This window comes from Symphalangus syndactylus, chromosome X, assembly GCF_028878055.3.
Source record: "Symphalangus syndactylus isolate Jambi chromosome X, NHGRI_mSymSyn1-v2.1_pri, whole genome shotgun sequence".
In the NCBI taxonomy this organism is placed as follows: domain Eukaryota; kingdom Metazoa; phylum Chordata; class Mammalia; order Primates; family Hylobatidae; genus Symphalangus; species Symphalangus syndactylus.
The window spans coordinates 31310634-31334622 of NC_072447.2; the positions used below are offsets into that span (position 1 = coordinate 31310634).

Genomic DNA, 23989 nt, shown 5'->3' on the forward strand with positions numbered 1-23989 from the left:
GGCAGAATGTGTCCCCCTCCTAAGCAGATGGGCTGCTTGGAAGCTTTTTCTGGTACTATATGAACTGGTGTGGCATTTCCAGTCATTTGTTTTCAGAATGACAATGTGTCAGTTTAACTACCACCCCCCTGATACACTTGCCAATAAGAAGAGACAGTGAGAAAACAGCCCAAGAAACAATTATTTATCAAGATGGGGGAAACCAAAACTCACTTTTACCTATTTATTTGGTTCGTCGATGACCCTCTAAGCACAGGAACCTCCAAAACACAGATCCATCAAGCAGGTGAGCTATCAGTCATTTTACTGTACATTTCCTCAGATCTATTCTGATTTATGGTGGGAAAATAATGGAGAAAACTGGGGATGCATCGACAGTCCTAAGTGCTCTCTGCGTTCATTTTAGCTGGCCCCAGCCCCAATGCCTGTGATAACCCAAGGAAGAAGTCATCAAATAAACTGACAAACAGCACTCATCAGCTTGAGAATTGAATATCCAAGTATGAATTCTAACCTGCTACTTGCCAATTGTGTGACCGTGGCATGTTAATTGGTGTTGTGTAGCCTCAATTTCTTCTTTTGTAAGTACAGACACTAAAGTTTATCTTACAAGGATTTTTTCAGTGGTAAAGATTAGTTGGAACAACAAATATGAAAGTACATAACATATTTAATAGGTTCTCCATATATATTACTGATCTAATAGCCAAAAACAGCTCAGATGTCCTTCTACAGGTGAATGATTAAACAAACCATGGTATGTACATCCCATGAAAAACTACTCAACAATAAAAAAGGGACAACGATGCATACAGTACAAACAACTTAAATGAACCTGCAGAAAATTATGCCAAGTGCAAAAACCCAATCTTAAAAAGTGACATATTGTATGATTCCATTTATATAATATTTTGGTAATGACAAAATTTTAGAAATTGAAAACAGATTAATGGTTGCCAGTGTTTAAGGATGGGAAGATGGCTGGGAGGAAGGTGGGTAAGATTAAAAAAGGATTATGAAAGGACTTTGTGGTGACGAAACTGTTTAATATCTTGAGTGTGGTGATAGATACACAAACCTACACACGTGCTCAGATTGATAGAACTAAACACACACACGAGTACAAGCAAAACTGGGGAAATCCAAGTAAGTTCTACAAATTCTTAATATTCTGAATGTAATATTGAACTACTTTTGCAAAATGTTACCATTAGGGGAAACTGGTTAAAGGGCATGTGGACTCTCCCTATTATATCTTATGACTTCACCTAAATTGACAATTACCTCAATAAAATTTCCAATTAAAATATTACTGATCTCTTTAAGTGTAACGTGGCATGGATTATAAGAAGCACTATTTAATAACAAGCTCAATTTAATAATTTAAGACAAAAAATACACTGCCTTATTAAATCTATTTTTAGATTGCAGGATAAATCCTGACTTGAGAACTATTAAAATGTGGTTGTGAGGGAGGGAGAAATTGCAAGCTAAATTAAGGAAATTTGATAGTTTCTAGCAGCTTCTATTTATCCTCCTTCTTCATGCTCTCTCTTCAGATAACCAAAGTTTTCATTAAGCCTAATTCCAAAAGGAAGAAAGAACCTCTGGCAAAAGAAGCCACACAAAGCTGTTGTTGACTTAATTCATTTATTTATTTGTTGCTTCTCCCTCGTCTGCCCACCTTTCATGCCTAACTCATCATTGAGCCCTAGAATAATAACTTGTAGATAGTGTGCATTATATATTCGGTGAAGATAATGAAAGAATTTTAAAACACGATTGCTGATTAGGGTAATTCCTAAGTTACAGGAATAACAGTCTAATGGTAAAATGTTTAGCACCTTGGCAGTTTGGGATAAAAATCATTTCGGCCCTGTTCAAATAGCTCAACAGAACCGCCTGCCCACTGTAACCTTAACAAAATCCATCCTTTCCCAAATATATATTCCAAGTTTTAAAAATTGAGCCTAAAATTGTAAGGGTATGTACACATTGGGAAATGAAATTGTCATTAACACAAATGTGACTTCTGGTGGGTGTTCTAGATCTATCAGCTGATAATTGATGATGAGAATTTTGTCTTCTAAATAAGGAGGATTCTTATTCTGTCCTGGGAAGCCACTTTAAAGTGTTTTACCTGGTATGTTTGAGGTAATATTTAAAGATTTTGCCCTCTGGCTTCAAAATTCCTCTCTTGATAACAATAATTAACTTGAATTAAGGTTTATGCGAAATGCAATAAAAATAACTCAATATTTTAATTATTGGCAAACCAATTTTCATTTTCTTGAAGTAGAAATAATGAAAAAATAGATTCCAACACTCCACTACTTCCCATGATTTTATTATTTTAGATGCGAGGATAATGTTTTAAAATATTATCCAAATGTGTTTTCCCTCTTTGATGGGTAGTTAACTAAAGGAGGAGGAAGAGGAAGAGGAGGAGGAGAAGAAGAAAAGAAGAAGCACCTGCTGTTCTTCTGCCATTAAGATTATGCAATAAGATGAAGGCCTACTGTCTTGGGAGGAGGAGGTAGATACAGCGTAGGACAAAATAGTCATTGCTCAGTTTTAAATTTCAACTAGATTTTTAAAAAACCCTTACTGGGGCAATAGTCTTGAAAGCCAGACTAAAAAAAGAAATAAAGGAGTTTTCCTAGGGCTCCCAAAGTTGGGCCCCTGTATAATAGAAACCAAAGCTTAGATGGTTACTATGGTCTGAATGTTTGTGTCTCCCCAAAATTCATTATGTTGAAACCTAATCTCTAATATGATGCTACTAAGAGGTGGGGCCTTTGGGAGATGATTTGTTCATGAGGGGAGAGCTCTTATGAATGGGATTAGTGCTCTTATAAAAGAGGCCCCAGAGAGCTGCCTTGCTCCTTCCATCATGTGAGGACACATCAAGAAAATGCCATCTTTCAACCAGGAAGTGGACCCTCATAAGACATAAAATCTGCTGGTATTTTGGTCTTGGACTTTTTCAGCCTCCAGAAATATGAGAAATAAATGTTCATTGTTTATAAGTGACTTGGTCTGTGGTATTTTCTTATAGCAGCCCAAAATGGACTAAGACAAGAGTTGGCAGTAGAAAAGCCATAGAGTAGGAAAAACAGAGACACAGTGAAAGTCAGGGACACTCCTGCACACTGGAGAGGGAACAACCTTCCAGTTCTTGGAGGTGACACTGGGCACAGAGAAAGGAAGAAGATGCAAGTGTCCCTCTACATTCCCATTCTTTCCATCATCCAAATAGCCCTCTTTCGGGGCAGAAGTAAGGGGTGGTAGGAACACCCAGATAGGCTTGGGAGAATCTGAGAGCACTGGGGTAAGCGACCACCTCACCAGGCATATCCTGGATTAATACAAGCATTTCAGAGAAACTGGCAACAACATTGTGCCTCCTTCTTGATGAGGAAGAAGCCAAGTAACAGCAGTGGAGAGAGGTACCTCCATAGCCTCACAGTCTCGCATACTTCAGAGGCGGTAGAGAGTTCCAGGACCCCTAACTTGGGCACAGAAACATTGAGAGGAGAGATGTGTTCAAGAAAGTCCGAGGACAAGGAAGGTGTAGAGTTTGGGGACCTCACAATGGAGGCAATGGCAAGGTCTATGATCAATAGCAGAAGATGCCAGCACAATGTCCAGAAACTAGCCATAACTCAGTGGAGACCAGGGCAGGATGCCAAATGAGTAGGTGGTCCAGGCTACTCCCAGAGGATAGCAGGAGGACCAGGCCATCTTTTCTCAAATCATAAAATTGCACCCAGTTGGCTGGGCACGGTGGCTCATGTCTGTAATCCTAGCACTGTGGGAGGCTGAGACAGGCAGATCGCTTGAGCCTCGGAGTTCGAGACCAGCCTGGGTGTAAGGTACATGGATGTGCTTTGGTCAAGGAATAGGCTGAGGCAGATATCCAGTCCTGCATGACTCAGTGAGTATGGTGCACAGGCACACACCTCCACTTGCTATATAACTTGTTTGTGTAAGTTCATGCTTGGCTCTGAGCCACTATTGTCTATAAAAGATATAATTGCCCTGCTAATGCTGTATAGGGGTTCTTGGGGCTCGGCTTAGCTCAACATGGCTTGACATGGTAGGCATGCTGGTGCCCAGAGAAAGAGAGAGAGAGAGAGCCAAAGCTATCCATCTTGCAGATGGACAGGAGGGAGCCAGGACACAGCTCGGCTTGCTCATGCCCAGAGACAGAAAGGGTTAAGCTCCTAACCCTGAAGGCAAGGGAGAGCTGGCCATGCAGCTGCAGCCATGGGGGCAAGCAGAAGCCGCAGAACCAGAGAAGACAGCTGAGAGAAAGGTGGACAGTGTGAGAGAGCTAGTGTCAGTAAGCTATTGATGAGAGCCGCTGCTGAATAAAACTACATTTCACCTGCCTACAGCCCCCCAAGTGTTCTTTCTGCCCATCCGCCCACTCCCTCGGACTTCAGCATGGGCTGGACCTGGACCCCTGGATCTGACACCGGGCAACATGGTAAAACCCCATCTCTACTAAAAATACAAAAATATTAATCAGGCATGGTGGCATGTGCCCATAGTCCCAGCTACCCGGGAGGCTGAGGCAGGAAGTCGCTTGACCCTGGGAGGTTGAGGCTGCAGTGAGCCATGATCGCACCACTGTACTCCAACCTGGGTGACAGAGCGAGACCCTGTCTCAAAAAGACTTTTTTAAAATGGACCTAGTAACCGTATTGGGAAAAAGAGGGGGAAGAATTTTTGATAGATAGGGAAAAGTCAGAAAAACAGTACACTTGAAAGAAGCAATTAAAGCTAAGAAACTGAGATGTCTATAGTTAGCACCATCAATAGGGACAGGAGCTCAAGAGCAAGGAATAAAGTTATATTTCTCTATGCCCTAGTTGGTGAGTTTTAAATTTTGACACTGGTATATATTTTTATAAAAAGTATAGTTTATTCAAAGTAGAATGGGGGAAAGGGATGTGGCAAGTGCTCTCACTGCCCCACCTATATCCCCTTGGCATTTACCACTTCTGTGTGTGTTTGCCTGATATCCAACTGCCAGCACCTGCAACCCCTTGCCTAAGAGGTTTATCTGGCAATTGGAACAAGTTTGTCCCGGGAAGGCCGGTAGTGCTGGGGAATTAACACTTCCCAGGGAATTGCCCGTAGCCAATGACTGATGGGAGTTGATGGATAAGTGCCCTGGCTCACGCATCCCTTGGCTCTGAGGTATGTGATCTACACTGTCTTCCACAGTCCCCAGTGGGTTTAAACTCTAATTGCCCACAGGGATAACTCATTTGACAATGCACACTTCCCATCCCTTCTCTGTCTCAATTTTTCCACTTCATTCTTGGTGTTTTCCAGGATCACCACCTCAATAAATAATTTGCACTGGAATCCTTTCCCCAGAGTCTGCTTCTGGGGGAACTCAGACTATCAGGGAAGAATATGAGTGGAAGAATGGCCCAAGATAGAGGTAAGCAAACTTTTTCTGTAATGAGCCAGATAGTAAATATTTTAGGTTTCGTGGGCCACATATGACTCTCTGTTGCATATTCTTTTTGTGTGTGTTTTTTACAATCTTTAAGAAATGTAAAAATTATTCTTAGCTTGAGGGCTGTACAAAAACAGACCATGGGCCACATTTGGCCCATGGCCCACAATTTGCTGATTTTAGGAAAAGAATCTATTCTGATAAAGATTTTAGATTCCAAGGGAGATTCTTCTCTAGCTCAGTGCCTAAAATTCTGGTCCTTAATATACATTTAGATTTGTTTTCAATCTCCCTTTGGAAGACAAACATTAAAAGAAAGAAGATGAGTAGGGCAAACTAGTGACAAGCAGTTTGAAACATTTAATTAGAAGTTCAAAATTGAAAAAGTCAGGAAGGGCAAGTTAAGAAAACAGGGCCAGGTGCATAGATTGGAATAGCTGGGGCTGATACTGCTCACAGTAGAAGGTAGTATCAGATTCCCCAGGCTTTTCATTACTGGGCTGCCATCATTTATTTTAGCAGAGTAACTTTTGGTAAGTCACCTGATTTCTCCAAACCTAAGTTTCTTCATCTGCAAAATGAGGACAATGATGATCATGATGATAGTGGTAATATATGCCCAGTAGGGTTGTTGTGGCATTTGCACAGTACTTGGCCACATAGTAAGCACTTCCTTAGTGCTACAATTGGATCAGAGCACCATCCTGAAATGTAATTTGTTCATTCATCTCAACATATACTAAGCACTTATTATATGCCAGGAACTGTATACTAGGCTCTAGGGGGCATGAAGGTGGAGACGATGGAGAAGAGGGCGGAAGGGGTATTCTTAGTAGAGAGAACAGTAAGAGAAAAAGCTTGGACAAATGTCAAGCATGGGGTGTTTTCATAGAACATAGAGTAGTAGAACATGGCTAGATGGTAAGTTGACAGATGAGGAGGGCTAGGAGGTAAGGAATTCTGGGAAATGAGTCCAGGGCTAAATTTTAAAAAAGCTCTAAATTATTTCTAAGTCTTTGAAGGTTGAGTTTATATTGTGGTTGATGGGAAGTTACTAGTAGATTTTAAGAAGGGAAGTAAAAAATTCAGGCGAGTTTTTGATGAGTCTGGCAGAATGGATGCTGTATTGGTGGTGGTTATCAGGGGAGGTTGGTGGGCTTGGAAGCAGGAAGATTATTTAGGAAGCCATTGTCTTGTGTATCAGTTAGCTTTTGCTGCATGATAAACTACCTCAAAACTTAGTGCTTAAAGCAAAAACTATTTGTTTAGCTCACAATTCTGCATGTTGGCAATCTGGGTTGGCTCAGCTGTGTGATTCTTCTGGTCTCAGCTGGGCTCACTCATGCATCTGCAATCAGTGGCTGTATTGCTTGGGAGCTGTCTGGCCTATGATGGTGTCAGATGTGATGGCTTGTTTCTGCTTCATTTGGCCTTTCATACTCCAGCAGACTAGCCTAGGCTTGTTCACAAGGCTGAGTTCCAAGACAGTGAGTAGAAATGCACAAGACCTCTTTAGGTCTAGGTCCAGAATTGGCACAACATCACTTCTGCTTTATTCTCTTGGCCAACATGTATCACAAAACCAGCTCAGATTCAAGGGAAAGCAAACAGAGTTCCTCTCTTAATGGTAGAAACTGCAAAGTCACATTGCAGAAACTGTGGATACAGAAAGGGGAATAATTGTGGCCATTTTTGTAAAACATCTCATGCACCATAGTGCAAGCAGAAGATGCTTAAGGCCTTAACTAAAGCAATAGCACATGGGAGTGAAGAAAAGGGGTTCCATTTCAGAGGGATACTCCTTAATTTCCAGCTTGGGTGGCTAGTTAGTGCTGCCAACCTTTCTAAGACAGGAAATAAGAAGGAAGAATGCAGATTGTCAGTAGGAGAATGTGTGGGAACTGGTTTGGGATGATGGTCAGAGATGCTGCTGGGATAATGAATTCAAGATGTTAAGGGGTCAGGGTCTTCCTTTCCTCCATGGGCCCGATAGGACTGTCTACATTTCCAGGTTCTTGACTTAGCTCAAGAATGTTGATACCCTGGGTCCATTTCCCCTACAAATCTGTGCTATACACTCCTCAGGTAGGTTCCATTCCACTGAAAGCTTTTCATTTCTAAAAGACACATTGTCAATTCCCCATAGCTCTATTTAAGAAAGCCTTCCCACTTCCCAGCCTGGTTTTTGTGGTCATCTATTGCTGTATAAGAAGTTACTCTCACTGGGCACAGTGGCTCATGCCTGTAATCCCAGCACTTTGGGAGGCCAAGGCGGGTGGATCACTTTAGTCCAGGAGTTCAAGACCAGCCTGGGCAACATGGCAAAACCCCATCTCTACAAAAAATACAAAAGTTAGCCAGGCGTGGTGGCACATGCCTGTAGTCCCAGCTACTTGGGAGGCTGAGGTGGAAGGATAGCTTGAGCCTGGGCAGCAGAGGCTGCAGGTTGCAGTGAGCCAAGAGTGCACCACTGCATTACTGCCTGGGTGACAGATCAAGACTCTGCTCCCTGAAACAACAACAACAAAAAAAAAAAAAAAAGGAAAGAAAAAAGAAATTACTCCCAAACTCAGTGACATAAAACAACCACTTATTAGGCTCATGGCTTCTGAGGTCAGGAATTTGGACAGGGCACAGCAGAAGTGGTTTATCTCTGTTACTCAATGGGGCCCCAGTTGGGAGACAGAGGCTACTGGTGACTTGACAGCTGGAGGCTAGAATCGTCTGAGGACTTGTTCACTAATATGTGATGTTAGCTGGGGAGATTGGCTAGAATACTTATACATGACGTCTCCACATAGCCTGGGCTTCCTTACAATATGGTGGTTCTATTTCAAGGGTGAGCATCCCAAGAAAGAGAACGCCAGGTAGAAGATAGAGTAGCTTTTCAAATCTGGTTTTGAAAGTCACACATCACTTCTGCTGAATTCTAGTTGTTGAGGCAGTCATGAAGGCCCACTTAGTTTCAACAGAAGGGAAAACAGACTCTACTTGTTGATGAGAAGTAGCAAGTTTCTGGAAAAGCATGTAGAACTGCTTTTTAATTTTATTAATTTAATTTTTTATTGTTAAGGCGGTTTTGGGAAAATATTATCTGCCTTACAGGTCTATTCCCTTTCTCAGTAGATTAGCAACCATTAGATACACTTCTACCTATTTTTTCTCCAGCCCCTCATTTTATAGAGTCTTATTCCACCTTCTTACCATTTCCATCCTTTTCTTAAAAAAAGAGGAGTGTTCCTCTGTCTCTCCAGGGTCCACTCTCCTATACACTCCCATGATACACCACTCCTTACTCCAACCTGCCTGGAAATTTTGTCTTTCTGTATCTTCCTCACTCTCACCACTGAATATTTGCCCTCATCTCACAAGCCTTTTCACATCTTCCCCATCCTCTGAAGTCCCTTCCTGGGAACTTGCTTCCTCCTAAGGTAATGTCTTGGCCCTTGTTTTCCACTTAGCATTTAATTATTTTTTTAATGTGTCTATACTTGCTTCCATTATGTCTTCACTATGAACCTTTTTCTTAGTCCTTTGAAACATGGCACATCTTCCCTTTTAAATCTGTTGACCCTGCTCTCTTACAATTTACCAGTGTCATCTTAAATTAAGTTTCATAGCCATTTCTTAATTCACATAATCTTTATTCTCTCTGAAGTGTTAATCAATGTTGACTGTGCCTTTCGTTTTGAAACTCTCCCTTGGCCACTATGATGTAAAACCTGTAAATTCTCCTACTTCTCTGTTCCTTTTCTGACTCTACTTTCTATTCTCAACGCTTTAAGGCAGATGTCCTCAAAGATGTTTCCCTTGTACATTTTTAGGGGGTCTCTAAGTTGTCCTCATGGCTTCAGAGCAACCTCCCTATTGTGAGGACGACTTTCAACTCTTTGACCCAGCTGTGACTTTACCCCTGAACCTTTAATTGTCAATTACTTTCTTAACAATATGTCCAAAGCTTCCCTCCAAATCTGCTTTCTCTTCTCTACTTCCTGTTGGAACTTATTGTGAGGACTGCTAACAGTTTTACATGTTCATTCTCACTTCTTTCTTTTAGTAACAGGATCCCCTGAATTTTAACAGAAATATGCCTGCCCAGCCCCCCTTGCAGCTGGATAGGCTTATGTGATTAAGTTTGGTTCAGTGGGACATGAGCTGGAGTGATATGTGCAACTTCCAGGTCATCTCCTTAAAGAGAGTGCCTCTAGCCCTGGAACTTTTCTTTCTTCTTTACACCCTACAGATAAGAACAAAACCCTAAGGGAATGGCAGATCCACAAAATGGAAGGAACCTAGATGCCTGAATAATTTCTAACATTGGCCTTATCAGTAATACATATGAATGATATTTTGGCCTGCATAGGCTGACTCTTTTGTCTTAGTTCTCATTTGGTTGGGAACTCAGAGAAGGGAGAGTGCACTATTTATTGGTCCCCTGACACTCTCAACACTTGCTAAGAGCTCCAAATGGTGTGTCCTTCTCTCTCTACATTTCCTTTCCTTCCCTTCTTTTGCTTCTCATTTCCCTTCTCTTTCCTTCTTTCACAAAAGCTGAGAGATGGGAGGGGTTGCTCTGGATTTCAGGGGACATGAGAGCATTAAATCATCTCAGGATCTTTACACAAGTGTTGGAGCTAAAGTTGGAGTGGTTGGAACCAAATTCAAATTTCACCTTTTGGGTGAAGCCTTCTCAGCCTCCTCTGGAGTATTTATTTATTTATTTATTTGTTTGTTTTATGTTCTCTGAGTTCTCAGAGCACTTGGTTGCAATCTCTGCTTTGGTACTTGCCTCCTATTACTATAATTTAGCTGTTTGCGCCCCTGGACTGTGCTGTCCTCAAAGGGAATGATCATTCTAGGCTTATCTTTGTATTCTCACTGCCTGTCACGGTGCCTGGTAAAAAGTACATGCACAATAATCATTTGTCAAATGAAAAAATGAAGGACAGGTGGTAGATGTTCAATAAATGCCTGTTTTTTATAGAATGCAATAGTTACCGTTTATTGGATTCTTTCTATATGCCACAGACATTTATATATGTTAGGGTCTAATACAGCACTTAGTAGCTTGCATTATGGTCACCCCTTTTTACAGATATGGAAACAGAGGATCACAGAAGTTAAGAAAGAACTAAGGTTGCCCAGCTGGTGAATGACTAAGCTAGTATCTGAACCCATGTCTTTATGACTATAAAGCTTTTCTTCTCTTCGCAGTATCACACTGAATCTCATTTATAAGGCAGATTTATGTAGTTATATTCCTTGAGGCCTTGCAAAATGGGATCAATACAGAACCCAGGGAAATAGTTGTCATTTTTTTGTCATCCTTTTCCCACTTCCCTTGCCAACCACCATTTATTGAGAATCTACTGTTGGGAGATTATTCCTCATGAGTCTCTTATACATCTGTGCATCTTGCAAGCAGACTCACTGCTCTTGATTCTGGACTACCTTTTCAAGGATGCCTTGGAAGACAGACATAGTGCCTCCCTCCAGAGCAAAGGACCAATACCCTTACCACCTAGAATAATAAAGGCAATGGCTCCTTCTGGAGCAAAAGGAAAAAATGTGTACTGTCCATTGTAAAAGATTCAGGTTTTCTAAGCTCAGGGTTTCTCTCCTGTAATAGAACCCACTTGCATATGCAGGTATCACCTGGCCCTCTCTGGATCATCCTGTGGGAATTGGGGCTTGGAAGACTGATGCAAAAACTGCTGATAATCTGTCTATGATTATTCTGTGAGTAATAAACTGTCCTTCATTTCTGACCCAGGTGTCTCATGTCTTCTACCAGCATCCATAAAACTGTGACAGGCTAGCTTGTTAGTTTGCAAGTAGCATCGAATCTTAGACCCTTTGCAGTTCTTGACACCTACTTTGGGCCAAGTGCTTTCACATACAGTGTATCTCATCTTCACAATAACCCTTTGATGAAGGTGTGAATAGCCCCATTTTCTAGAGGAGGAAACAGATTCCAAGAGGTTTAGAAATGTGCCCAAGTTAGTGGCAGGGGTTGGATTTGAACTCAGAACTATATGTTTCCAAAGCTGTGTTTTTTCCACAGTTCTGTAGAAATCCTGTAACCATAGCTCCTCTTTGCTTCAGGGAAAGAATGAGCCTTGGTTAGGTTACTTACACTGATCAGTGCCCTAAAGAGTGTCCTAAAGAGTAGAGGACAAAGCCATTCCACGAACAGCCTTCTACTTGACTTGTGAAATCTTTGGAAATTCAGAGCTATTTGAAACAAAAACCTAACTCCCCACTATATTTCATCTCTCTGTGGCTTTTTACATATATATTCTCTGTTATTGCAAAGCTCTACATGGAATTTGAGATTCTGGCAGTTGGTGATTTTTCTCAAGGAAGAGAAACATTAAGACGTTTGTTCTTAGAAAAATAAATCAGTGTATGTGACATGCGTGCCCACATGTATATACAATGGAGCAATCTATTCAGAATTTATTTTTATATAGAGGACTGCTGTTATGCAAATATACAGACCCACTCTATATTTTAAAGACATTTTCTACATAGAGAACGAGGGATGGCGCAAAGGGGAAGGAGACAGAAAGACACTGAAGATTGCATGGACACACCAAATAAATCTACCTTCCTTAGGCTCTTTGAGACGTCTTTGGAATAAAGGTAGTATGATGGTTTGAAAGCATATTCAATATTTTAACTCAACCTCTAGAGGGAGAGCTCTAAATGCTAATGGGTTATCTGTTGTGACTTCTTGAGGTCCACATTACTGTAACTCCACAATAGCATCAGAGCCCCTTTGTTTAAGAAACTGAGTAAAAACAGCAACAACACCTGACTCTTTATGCCCCAAATCTAGTTTTAAAACCTGCTTAAAATGACTTCTCTCCAGTATTTGCTGATGAAAGATCAGATTAACATTGATGGCATATCTTGCTGTCCTCTACTCCACACTCTGGGATGTGGGCCCAAGTGTTAGGAAAATGAAAGGAAGATCAGGGGCCCATCAACCTCAGACCTAAGCCTCGAACACAAAAACAACTGCCGACGCCCCCACATGCTTTTCCACCCACCTCCAGCTCCCAGACTCAAGTCTGATTTCACCACGTTCACCAGAGCAACCCCCATTCCTGGTTTCATTAGCATAATTGTGGCTGCGAGAGCACATGGCAAAGATTACAGTTTCCATGACCTCACTGATTCTGGAAAGCACACTGATATTTCAGAAAATATATGTATTCTTTCCTTCTGAGATTAAGAACAAATCTAATAATGCATACAGGATGCCTCCTCTGAGCCTTCTCCTCTTACCACTCCCTCATTCCCCCAAGTACAGATTCTCCTATTCCTTTTCACACAACCAAATTCAGGAATCCATTGAAAAGAATTCAGGGTTAAGAAGTACAGACATGGGCCACTTATCAACACTCTAACCAATAGATGTGGTCCAATGTCTCCTGCATACCTCTTTTTGGAAATGACTGTGCAATGCCTAACCTAAAATGTATAGTACTTGCATAACCTTCCCCCATCAAACCCAGTTGGACAAGTAGGTAATTTTTTTCTCCATATAATTGCCCTCTTGGTGAGCTGCTGTAGTGGGAAGCAGCAAAAAGAGCTCCTTTTTAGCAGACTCTGCTGGTTCTCTGTCCATATCCCGTGAGCTCTTAGCATTTCAGAGTGCTCCCACTGACTTCCAAGTGGCAGCATCTACATCTCTGTGCTTGATGGCTTTTTATGGAACAGCAGAAACCACTCCGTACCTATATGTGGCAGGTTTGAAGCACCAAGGAATTACCACTGCTGGGAGCAGCCTTCAATGACTTTGCTGTTAGTGTATAACACCTCAGTTCCCTTTCCCTTCATGTGGGATAAATTTGAGACCTGTGTTTTTCACCACGTTCCAGAGCTTCCCCATGGGATTAATTTCAATTACCTATTGTGAGCAGAAGGCTTGATAATGTACGCCTTATCCAATGCCTTGCCTTCTCTGAATTAACTTCCCACTTTCCTACACGTGTTCTCAACTCCTCCCAAATAAACTATGTACTCGCTCTGAATTCTTCACAGAACTCAAACTATGATAACTGCTAAAGGTTATATAAGATCACTGAAGAAGTTCCATTAACCCGTAAGCTGAAAGTGCAAGGAAGCAAAGGAAGCATGGGGAAATGATTCTGCTACTCTTTAGAGGCTCCAGCAGAAGTGAAAACTCTGGCAATTAAGTTGCATGTGAACAAATGCATTAATTTTAGCTTCTGTTGGTCAATTATCCTCCAAACAACTCAAGCAGCCCCCTCGAGTTTGGTCATTTTTAAATGCTTGCTCACCAGTCAGTCTTCTTGCCACACTGTCATCTCTCCAAGTGGATAAAGTTGAAACCAGCTTTGCAAAAATTATAACATAAAATTATGGCAGTGAAAGAGATCTGATCTAGTCAACTCCATCTTGCCTTTAATCTCCAAACTGTCCTTGGTCATTCCTGGGTGTGGGCAAAGCTAACTTTGGGAGAAATTTAATTTATAGTTTAAATGATGATAGCCCTTCCCAAAAACTAAATCGCCCTTATAAAACTAATGCAAGTCCACCAAGTTAGGAGGATGAGAGTGGCCTGAATTCTGCTGGATGTCACAAGATCTGCAATTTCCCCAATTACTCCTGTAATTAACATCACTATTGTAGAACCTAAGATTGTTCTTTTGAGGTGTCTTTTCAAGCTTTTGCATTTCTGATGACCTGATGGCACCACCCGGACCAGTGACTCACTCAGTCCTGTGGCCCCCACCCAGAAGCAGACAGTGCGCAAGGACCATTTTCCACACTCCTATGATTGCATCCCCAACCAAGCAGCAGCACCCATTTCCTAATCCCTGCCCACCAAACTATCTGAAAATCCCTAACCTCCAAATTTTCTGGGGAGGCTGATGTGGGTAATAACTGTGTCTCCCACATGGCATAGCCAGGTTTGCATCAGTTAAACTTTCTTTACTGAAATGCTGTGGTCGCAGTAAATTGATTTTGTCTGCGCAGCAGGCAGGAAGAACCCATCAGGTCATTACAAAGTGAATATTATTTCTTGATGGAAATAGCCTTTATAGGCAAAACTCTGTCTCTACAAAAAAAAGTGTATATATATATATATATATATATACTTTAAACTATATATAAAGTATATATAGTGTATATATAGTGTATATATAAAGTATATATAGTATATATATAAAGTATATATATACTATATATACTATATATAAAGTATATATACTATATATACTATATATAAGGTATATATACTATATATACTATATATAAGGTATATATACTATATATACTATATATAAGGTATATATACTATATATACTATATATACTATATATATAGTATATATACTATATATACTATATATAAAGTATATATACTATATATACTGTATATAAAGTATATAAAGTATATATACTATATATACTATATATAAAGTATATATACTATATATACTATATATAAAGTATATATACTATATAAAGTATATATACTATATATACTATATATGAAGTATATATACTATATATACTATATATGAAGTATATATACTATATATACTATATATGAAGTATATATACTATATATACTATATATACTATATATGAAGTATATATACTATATATACTATATATGAAGTATATATACTATATATACTATATATGAAGTATATATACTATATATACTATATATAAAGTATATATACTATATATACTATATATGAAGTATATATACTATATATACTATATATGAAGTATATATACTATATATACTATATATGAAGTATATATACTATATATACTATATATACTATATATACTATATATAAAGTATATATACTATATATACTATATATAAAGTATATATACTATATATACTATATATACTATATATAAAGTATATATACTATATATAGTATATATAGTATATATACTTTATATAAAGTATATATACTATATATACTTTATATAAAGTATATATACTATATATAAAGTATATATACTATATATACTTTATATAAAGTATATATACTATATATAAAGTATATATACTATATATACTTTATATAAAGTATATATACTATATATAAAGTATATATATAGTATATATACTTTATATAAAGTATATATACTTTATATAAAGTATATATACTATATATAAAGTATATATAGTATATATACTTTATATAAAGTATATATACTATATATAAAGTATATATACTATATATACTTTATATAAAGTATATATACTTTATATAAAGTATATATACTATATATACTTTATATAAAGTATATATACTATATATAAAGTATATATACTATATATACTTTATATAAAGTATATATACTTTATATAAAGTATATATACTTTATATAAAGTATATATAGTATATATAGTATATATACACTATATATACTATATATACTTTATATAAAGTATATATACTATATATAAAGTATATATACTATATATACACTACATATATAAAGTATCTATACTATATATATACTATATATACACTACATATATAAAGTATATATACTATATATACTTTATATATAGTGTATATGTATACTATATATAAAGTGTATCAAGTATATATACTATATATAGTATATATATAGTATGTATATATACATATATAGTATATATATAGTATGTATATATACATATATAGTATATATATAGTATGTATATATACTATATATAGTATATATAGTATGTATATATACTATATATAGTATATATAGTATGTATATATACTATATATAGTATATATATAGTATGTATATATACTATATATAGTATATATAGTATGTATATATACTATATATAGTATATATATAGTATGTATATATACTATATATAGTATATATAGTATGTATATATACTATATATCGTATATATATAGTATGTATATATACTATATATCGTATATATATAGTATGTATATATACTATATATCGTATATATAGTATGTATATATACGATATATCGTATATATCGTATATATACGATATATCGTATATATATTATATACGATATATCATATATATACTATATATATACGATATGTAGTGTATATAGTATATATAAAGTATATATAGTATATATAAAATATATATAGTATATATAAAGTATATATATACTATATATACTATATAAAGTATATATATACTATATATACTATATAAAGTATATATATACTATATATACTATATAAAGTATGTATATACTATATATATACTATATATACTATATAAAGTATGTATATACTATATATATACTATATATACTATATAAAGTATGTATATACTATATATATACTATATATACTATATAAAGTATGTATATACTATATATATACTATATATACTATATAAAGTATGTATATACTATATATATACTATATATACTATATAAAGTATGTATATACTATATATATACTATATATACTATATAAAGTATGTATATACTATATATATACTATATATACTATATAAAGTATGTATATACTATATATATACTATATATACTATATAAAGTATGTATATACTATATATATACTATATATACTATATAAAGTATGTATATACTATATATATACTATATATACTATATAAAGTATGTATATACTATATATATACTATATATACTATATAAAGTATGTATATACTATATATATACTATATATACTATATAAAGTATGTATATACTATATATATACTATATATACTATATAAAGTATGTATATACTATATATATACTATATATACTATATAAAGTATGTATATACTATATATATACTATATATACTATATAAAGTATGTATATACTATATATATACTATATATACTATATAAAGTATGTATATACTATATATATACTATATATACTATATAAAGTATGTATATACTATATATATACTATATATACTATATAAAGTATGTATATACTATATATATACTATATATACTATATAAAGTATGTATATACTATATATATACTATATATACTATATAAAGTATGTATATACTATATATATACTATATATACTATATAAAGTATGTATATACTATATATATACTATATATACTATATAAAGTATGTATATACTATATATATACTATATATACTATATAAAGTATGTATATACTATATATATACTATATATACTATATAAAGTATATATATACTATATATATACTATATATACTATATAAAGTATATATATACTATATATATACTATATATACTATATAAAGTATATATATACTATATATACTATATAAAGTATATATATACTATATATACTATATAAAGTATATATATAGTATATATATACTATATATATACTATATATACTATATAAAGTATATATACTATATATATACTATATATACTATATAAAGTATATATACTATATATATACTATATATACTATATATACTATATAAAGTATATATACTATATATATACTATATATACTATATAAAGTATATATATACTATATATATACTATATATACTATATAAAGTATATATATACTATATATACTATATATACTATATAAAGTATATATATACTATATATACTATATATACTATATAAAGTATATATATACTATATATATACTATATATACTATATAAAGTATATATATACTATATATATACTATATATACTATATAAAGTATATATATACTATATATATACTATATATACTATATAAAGTATATATATACTATATATATACTATATATACTATATAAAGTATATATATACTATATATATACTATATATACTATATAAAGTATATATATACTATATATATACTATATATTTATATATATTTATATTTTATATATATTTATACTATATAAATATATATAGTATATATATTTATACTTTATATATATTTATACTATATAAATATATATAGTATATATATTTATACTTTATATATATTTATACTATATAAATATATATAGTATATATATTTATATATAGTATAAAGTATATATATATAGTATATAAGTATCTGGGCATGGTGGCAGGTGCCTGTAGTCCAGCTACTCAGGTGTTGGGGTTTGGGGTGCTGAGGTGGGAGAATCACCTGAGCCCAGGAGGTTGAGGCTGAGGCTGAGGCAACAGTGATCTGTGATCTTGCCACTACACTTCAGCTTAGGCAACAGAGTGAGACCCTATCTAAAAAAAAAAAAGGAAAGAAAGAAAGACGGAATGAAAAAGAAAGAAAGAAAGAGGGAGGGAAGGAAGGAAAGAAAGAGAAAGAAAGAAAGGAGGGAAGGGGGGAAGGAAGGAAAGAAAGAGAAGGAAAGAAAGGAGGGAGGGAGGAAAGAAAAGAAAAAGAAAAAGAAAAAGAAAATAGCCTTTATATATAAGGGGGTTGGGGTTTCTATCCCAACTCACTCATTTGTGGTGTATTGGCAAGTTTTCAGATTCTTTTGAGCTTCAGTTCACTTGTCTCTAAATCTCTAAATTAAAGGCAAAAATGTCCATTACATTAAGTCATTCATTTAACAACTATTTTTTGAGCTCCTACTAGTTACCAGTTTTGTGCTAACTCCCTGGGGATATAGTCATAAATGGCTATCATTTCTTCCCTCAGGACACTCACAGCACAGATGTCGAGGACTCTGAAGCAGACAGCTACTTTCACTAACTCCATGACTTCACTACACCTTTGTTTTTTTCTTTGTAAAGTGGGACCAATTTTCTCACAGGGTTGTGAGAATTAAAATCTATGATCAAGACAAAGCACATAGGAAATGTTCAATTAGTGGGTAAGACATAAGAAGAGTACAAGAATTGATATTTATTGAGTACTTACAACATGCCAGACATGGCTTAAACATTTTAAAGATATAAACTCATTTAGGCCACTCAAGAACCCTCAGAGGTAGAGGTTATTCTTTGCTATTTTTATCATCCCCATTTTAGGAATAAAGAAGTGCAGAAAGGCCAGGTAACTTTTCAAAGGTCATCTAGCTAATATACAGAGACAGGATTTGAACCCAGGTGTGTGGCAGGCCAGATCTTACTAATGCAGGCCTCCATAACAACTGTTTCAGTACTGAGTGGTTCAGTTAAATATTAAAAGCCAGTGCCTGTATTACAAAGGCTGGGATGTAACAAAAGCCCACCAAGAGTTTTTGCCTAGGCCTTTCCTGCGCCTTAAGGCATGGCAAAAAAAGAAAGAATTCTTTTTTTTTGAGACGGAGTTTCGCTCTGTCACCCAGGCTGGAGTGCAGTGGCGCAATCTTGGCTCACTGCAAGCTCCGCCTCCCGGGTTCACGCCATTCTCCTGCCTCAGCCTCCCGAGTAGCTGGGGCTATAGGCGCCCGCCACCAAGCCCGGCTAATTTTTTTTTGTTTTGTATTTTTAGTAGAGACGGGGTTTCACCGTGTTAGCCAGGATGGTCTTGATCTCCCAACCTCGTGATCCGCCCGTCTCGGCCTCCCATAGTGCTGGGATTACAGGCATGAGCCACCGCGCTGGCCCAAAGAAGGAATTCTTAACAGGACCTATTCAGGATTAAACAAGTTTTACTGTGGGTCTGAAGAAACTCCCCAGGCCTCCACAAACAAGTTGATTGGGGGTCTGAAGGAACTCCCCAAACCTCCGTGATTTGGCAGGAGACAAGATAAGGCTAATCACCTCAGCACCTGGACCCAGTTAGGTTAAGTAAATTTATTGAGGCTCCAGAGGAAGGTCTTCAGGACTCAGACCTTAGTTATAGATTAAAAGAAGTTAATCACTTGTGTCTTTAGATGAATGCACACTTACATGTAGACATACAGCTTAGAAGGTATATAAGCTCTGGAAAACTTTGTAATTTTGAGTTGGTCTGGTGATAATTTCCAGGCCTTCTCCCTGTAACCAGTTGCAGAAATAAAACTCTCTTCCTCCCCAGTTCATCTGAATCTAGTTACTGAGCTATGAGAAATAACAGCCCAGCCCTCAGTTTGGTCCAGGAACAGGTGATCTAGATTCAGAATCCATACTTTTAAACTCACACCCTTGCTTCTCAAGGTGTGGTCCTTGGAGGAGTGTATTAGTCTGTTCTTGCATTGCTATAAAGTAATACGTGAGACTGGGTAATTTATAAAGAAAGAAGTTTAACTAGCTCCTGGTTCCACTGGCTGTACAGGAAGCATGATGGTAGCATCTGCTCAACTTCTGGGGAGGCCTCAGGAAGCTTACAATCATGGCAAAAACCAAACAGGAAGCAGGCACATCTTACATGCACAGAGCAGGAGGAAAAGAGTGAGGGGAGGTGCTATACAGTTTTAAAACAACCAGATCTTGTGAGAACTCTATCACTAGAACAGCACCAAGGAGATGGTGCTAAACCATTAGAAACCACCCCCATGATCTAATCACCTCCCACCAGGCCCCACCTCCAGCATTGAGGATTACATTTCAACAGGAGATTTGCACAGGGACACAGATTGAAACCATATCAAGAAGCTTGTTAGGAATGCAGAATCTTGGGCCCACCCTAGACCTGCTGAATTGGAATCTGCATTTTAATGTGATTCCCCAGGTGAATCATGTGCATATTACAATTAGGCACTGCTGTACACCATGCCAATTGGAGTTTGATCAGTTGAGGGCTTCATTGGAATTATGTGTAAAGTGCTATTAGGGCAAAAGTCCAGGAAGGCCTGGACTGAAATTAATTCAGTAAATTAGAATGTATTTTCTCTGAAAGTCATTGGTTAGTAGGTGCTCAATAAACACTAAAACACACACACGCCACCATTGTGAACATGAGCACGGGCCAGCGACTTGTGAAGGCCTGGCTTTTTCCCTGACTACAGCTGCCTCAAAGATACCACTGGCCTTAACTCAATCTGCATTTGTCATTGACCATTAGGCATTATTGCTGACAGCCATGTACTCTTATACCTTGATGGCTCAGGAAGCAATTTGCATAGGCACGATTGTTTTGGTTTTTTTCAGCTTCTTTGTTGTCATGGTTACTCAGTTTATTTGCATCTTCAAGCTTCTTTCACATTAACCTGAAAGCCACTCAGAGGGTCTCCTTCAAGGAGGGGGAAATCCACAGGAAGGGTGAAGCAGAGTCTTAAATCCCAAGTGTCTGGGTGATGGTTTTTAAATTCAGGCATCTCTAAAACAGAAATAATTTTTAAGATTCTGCCTGAAATCACAAGTCATCTGGAGTCCTCATCTTCAGATCTGGTGTTGGAGCTCTGTATCTTGTATGTGCATTGTCTCAGTGGCAGAGAATGTGTCCTGAAGCAGAAAAAAAGTCATAATGTTACTCAGTGCAAAGACTATAGAGAGAACGTACATTTCTCAAGGCAATTTCACTCTTCCAATTGCTCAGGAAAAAAAAAAAGGTTACCTTCTTAAGCCTTTATCTTTGATGATGTCAGTCATCAAAGAAACCCAAGGCTCCTTGGTCATCCCTCACCTACTTACCCTCGTCCCCAGATGATTTTATGCATCTGTTTTAGTCATCTCCTGTACCCAAACCACTCAAAACCATAATGGCTTAAAACACCAACCATTTTCTCTCTCATGATGCAGTGGGTTGAATAGGTTCAGCTGGATGGTTCTTTTGCTCATGTTGTCAGCTGGGCCAGCTATCATCTGAGTGCTTGATTGGACTAGAATGTCCAAGATGGCTACTCACATGACTAGCAGTTGATGCAGGCTTCTGGTGGAAAGCTCCAGTAGGCAGTTGGTCAGATTTTTTTGGTTCCCCTCCTTGTGGCCTCTCCAAATGGCTTGGGTCACTAACAGTATAGTAGCTGAGTCTCAAAAGGAAGTATTACAAGGAAAGAAGTACTCTATTGGTCGAGAGACTGCATTGATTCAAGGGGAGAGGAAATAGGCTCTCTTCTTCCTGAGGAGCCCATTAGAAGGGCAGGACTTGTTGGGGAATCCTTGGAGATAGCTTACATAATCCCCCTTCATGACTTTTTTTGTTTACCTTTCCTCAACTCAAACTTTGCTACTGTGCCCTCTGCCTTTGAAATTCTTATTCAGTCATCAACAAAATTCCCTCTAGCCTAAGTCTCTTCTTTGAATGTTTCCTTTATTTTCTTGCTCTACATGAAATCTGATATTTTCCTGAGGACAGAGCTTTTCCTGCCACCCTCTGAGGTGATGGCTATTTTCTCTCCTATGCTCCTTATATTCCTGAACTGGAAGGTGGGATGGATGCCTTTCCTTGCTGTTCATTTCCCAAGACTACTGGGAAATACCATTGTTCCCAAGACTATTCTCCCTCCACACTAATGCCATCCCTCTCCCTATCTTTGACTCTTAGGTTGTTGGATTATACCACCCACTGCTCTTCTTGGTTACTGTCATTGGCCAACCCTATGTCACTCTCTCTCTCTTCTTCCTCTGAGATTTTAGACCTCCCTCATTGTCAGTTTCTCTAATACTGCTCTTGTCATGATTCTTGGGGATTTCCATACCATGTCAATAACCCTTCCAATATTCTGCCTCGCTGTACCTTGACTTTCCTTCCTCCAGTGATTTTGTCTCTTCCCACTGCAGCTGCACACCTGCATAGTCATACCCAAGAATTATTTCCAATTCCTTTGCCTCCTCCATAATTTTTGTTCTCCCAAGGCATCCAATCCAAGCAATTGTTTTGATTCTGTAAAATGTAGAGCTGAGTCATGACAAAATTACCCACAATACTCTAAATGCTTTTGGACAAATAGCAGAATGGTTTTAGTCAGTTTATTTAAGAGCTGCTTGACAGAGATGAGCAAGCATTCACCAATTGAATTTCATGTTCAACACTGAAATGAAGAGATCTGCTCAATCCACTGACACATAACAGTGTGTGTGCATAATGCAGTGGTGATCATGCTGCATTTAGAGTCAGAAGAGCTAAGTTTAAGTTCGATGTTTGTTGGGCATTGCGATTCATTGAGCAATTCACTTAATTCCTGTAAGCATCAGTTTCCTTGTACAAAACTACTACAAGACATTCAGCTGAGTCCATCTCATTATATTCTTTTGAGGATTAAAATAATATATGTGATGTTCATTTGTAAACTGTCAAAGACCTTACAATGTTATTTTTTAATGCGAATTTATACCAGATTTTGGTCTGAAGAATAGAATGATAGCCAGAGTTTTAACAAAAATGCCCTCATTTTTAGAATAAATAAAGGTATATTTGAAAGGTTTTCCAAGGAGAGTTGATTGTTAGAAGCTATTTATTTCTGATGTGTTTTGATACCTGTTCCTAATGTCCAGCAATGCAACTTCTGCTTATTTTAGGGAAGCTCGTTTTGTGACAAAGAACAGTTTTTAGTGCCCTTTTTTTCTTGAGACAGGGTCTTGCTCTGTCACCCAGGCTGGAGTGCAATGGCATGATCATGGCTCACTTGAGTCTTGACCTTCCAGACTCAAGTGATCCTTCCACCTCAGCCTCCTGCATAGCTGAGACTATAGGCATATGCCATTCTGTTCAGCT

General features: G+C 36.8%; 1 long non-coding RNA gene across 2 annotated transcripts in view; it reads left to right on the top strand.

The window, feature by feature from the left end:
* Positions 1–1499: 1499 nt before the first annotated feature.
* Positions 1500–23989, top strand: part of LOC129475734 (uncharacterized) — a 167584-nt gene continuing 145094 nt past the window's right edge. For both annotated transcript variants that reach the window (XR_010119597.1, XR_008654850.2), the window contains exons 1-3: positions 1500–2536; positions 4401–4492; positions 5347–5458. This is a non-coding gene — a long non-coding RNA (uncharacterized lncRNA). The remainder of the gene's footprint in view (positions 2537–4400; positions 4493–5346; positions 5459–23989) is intronic.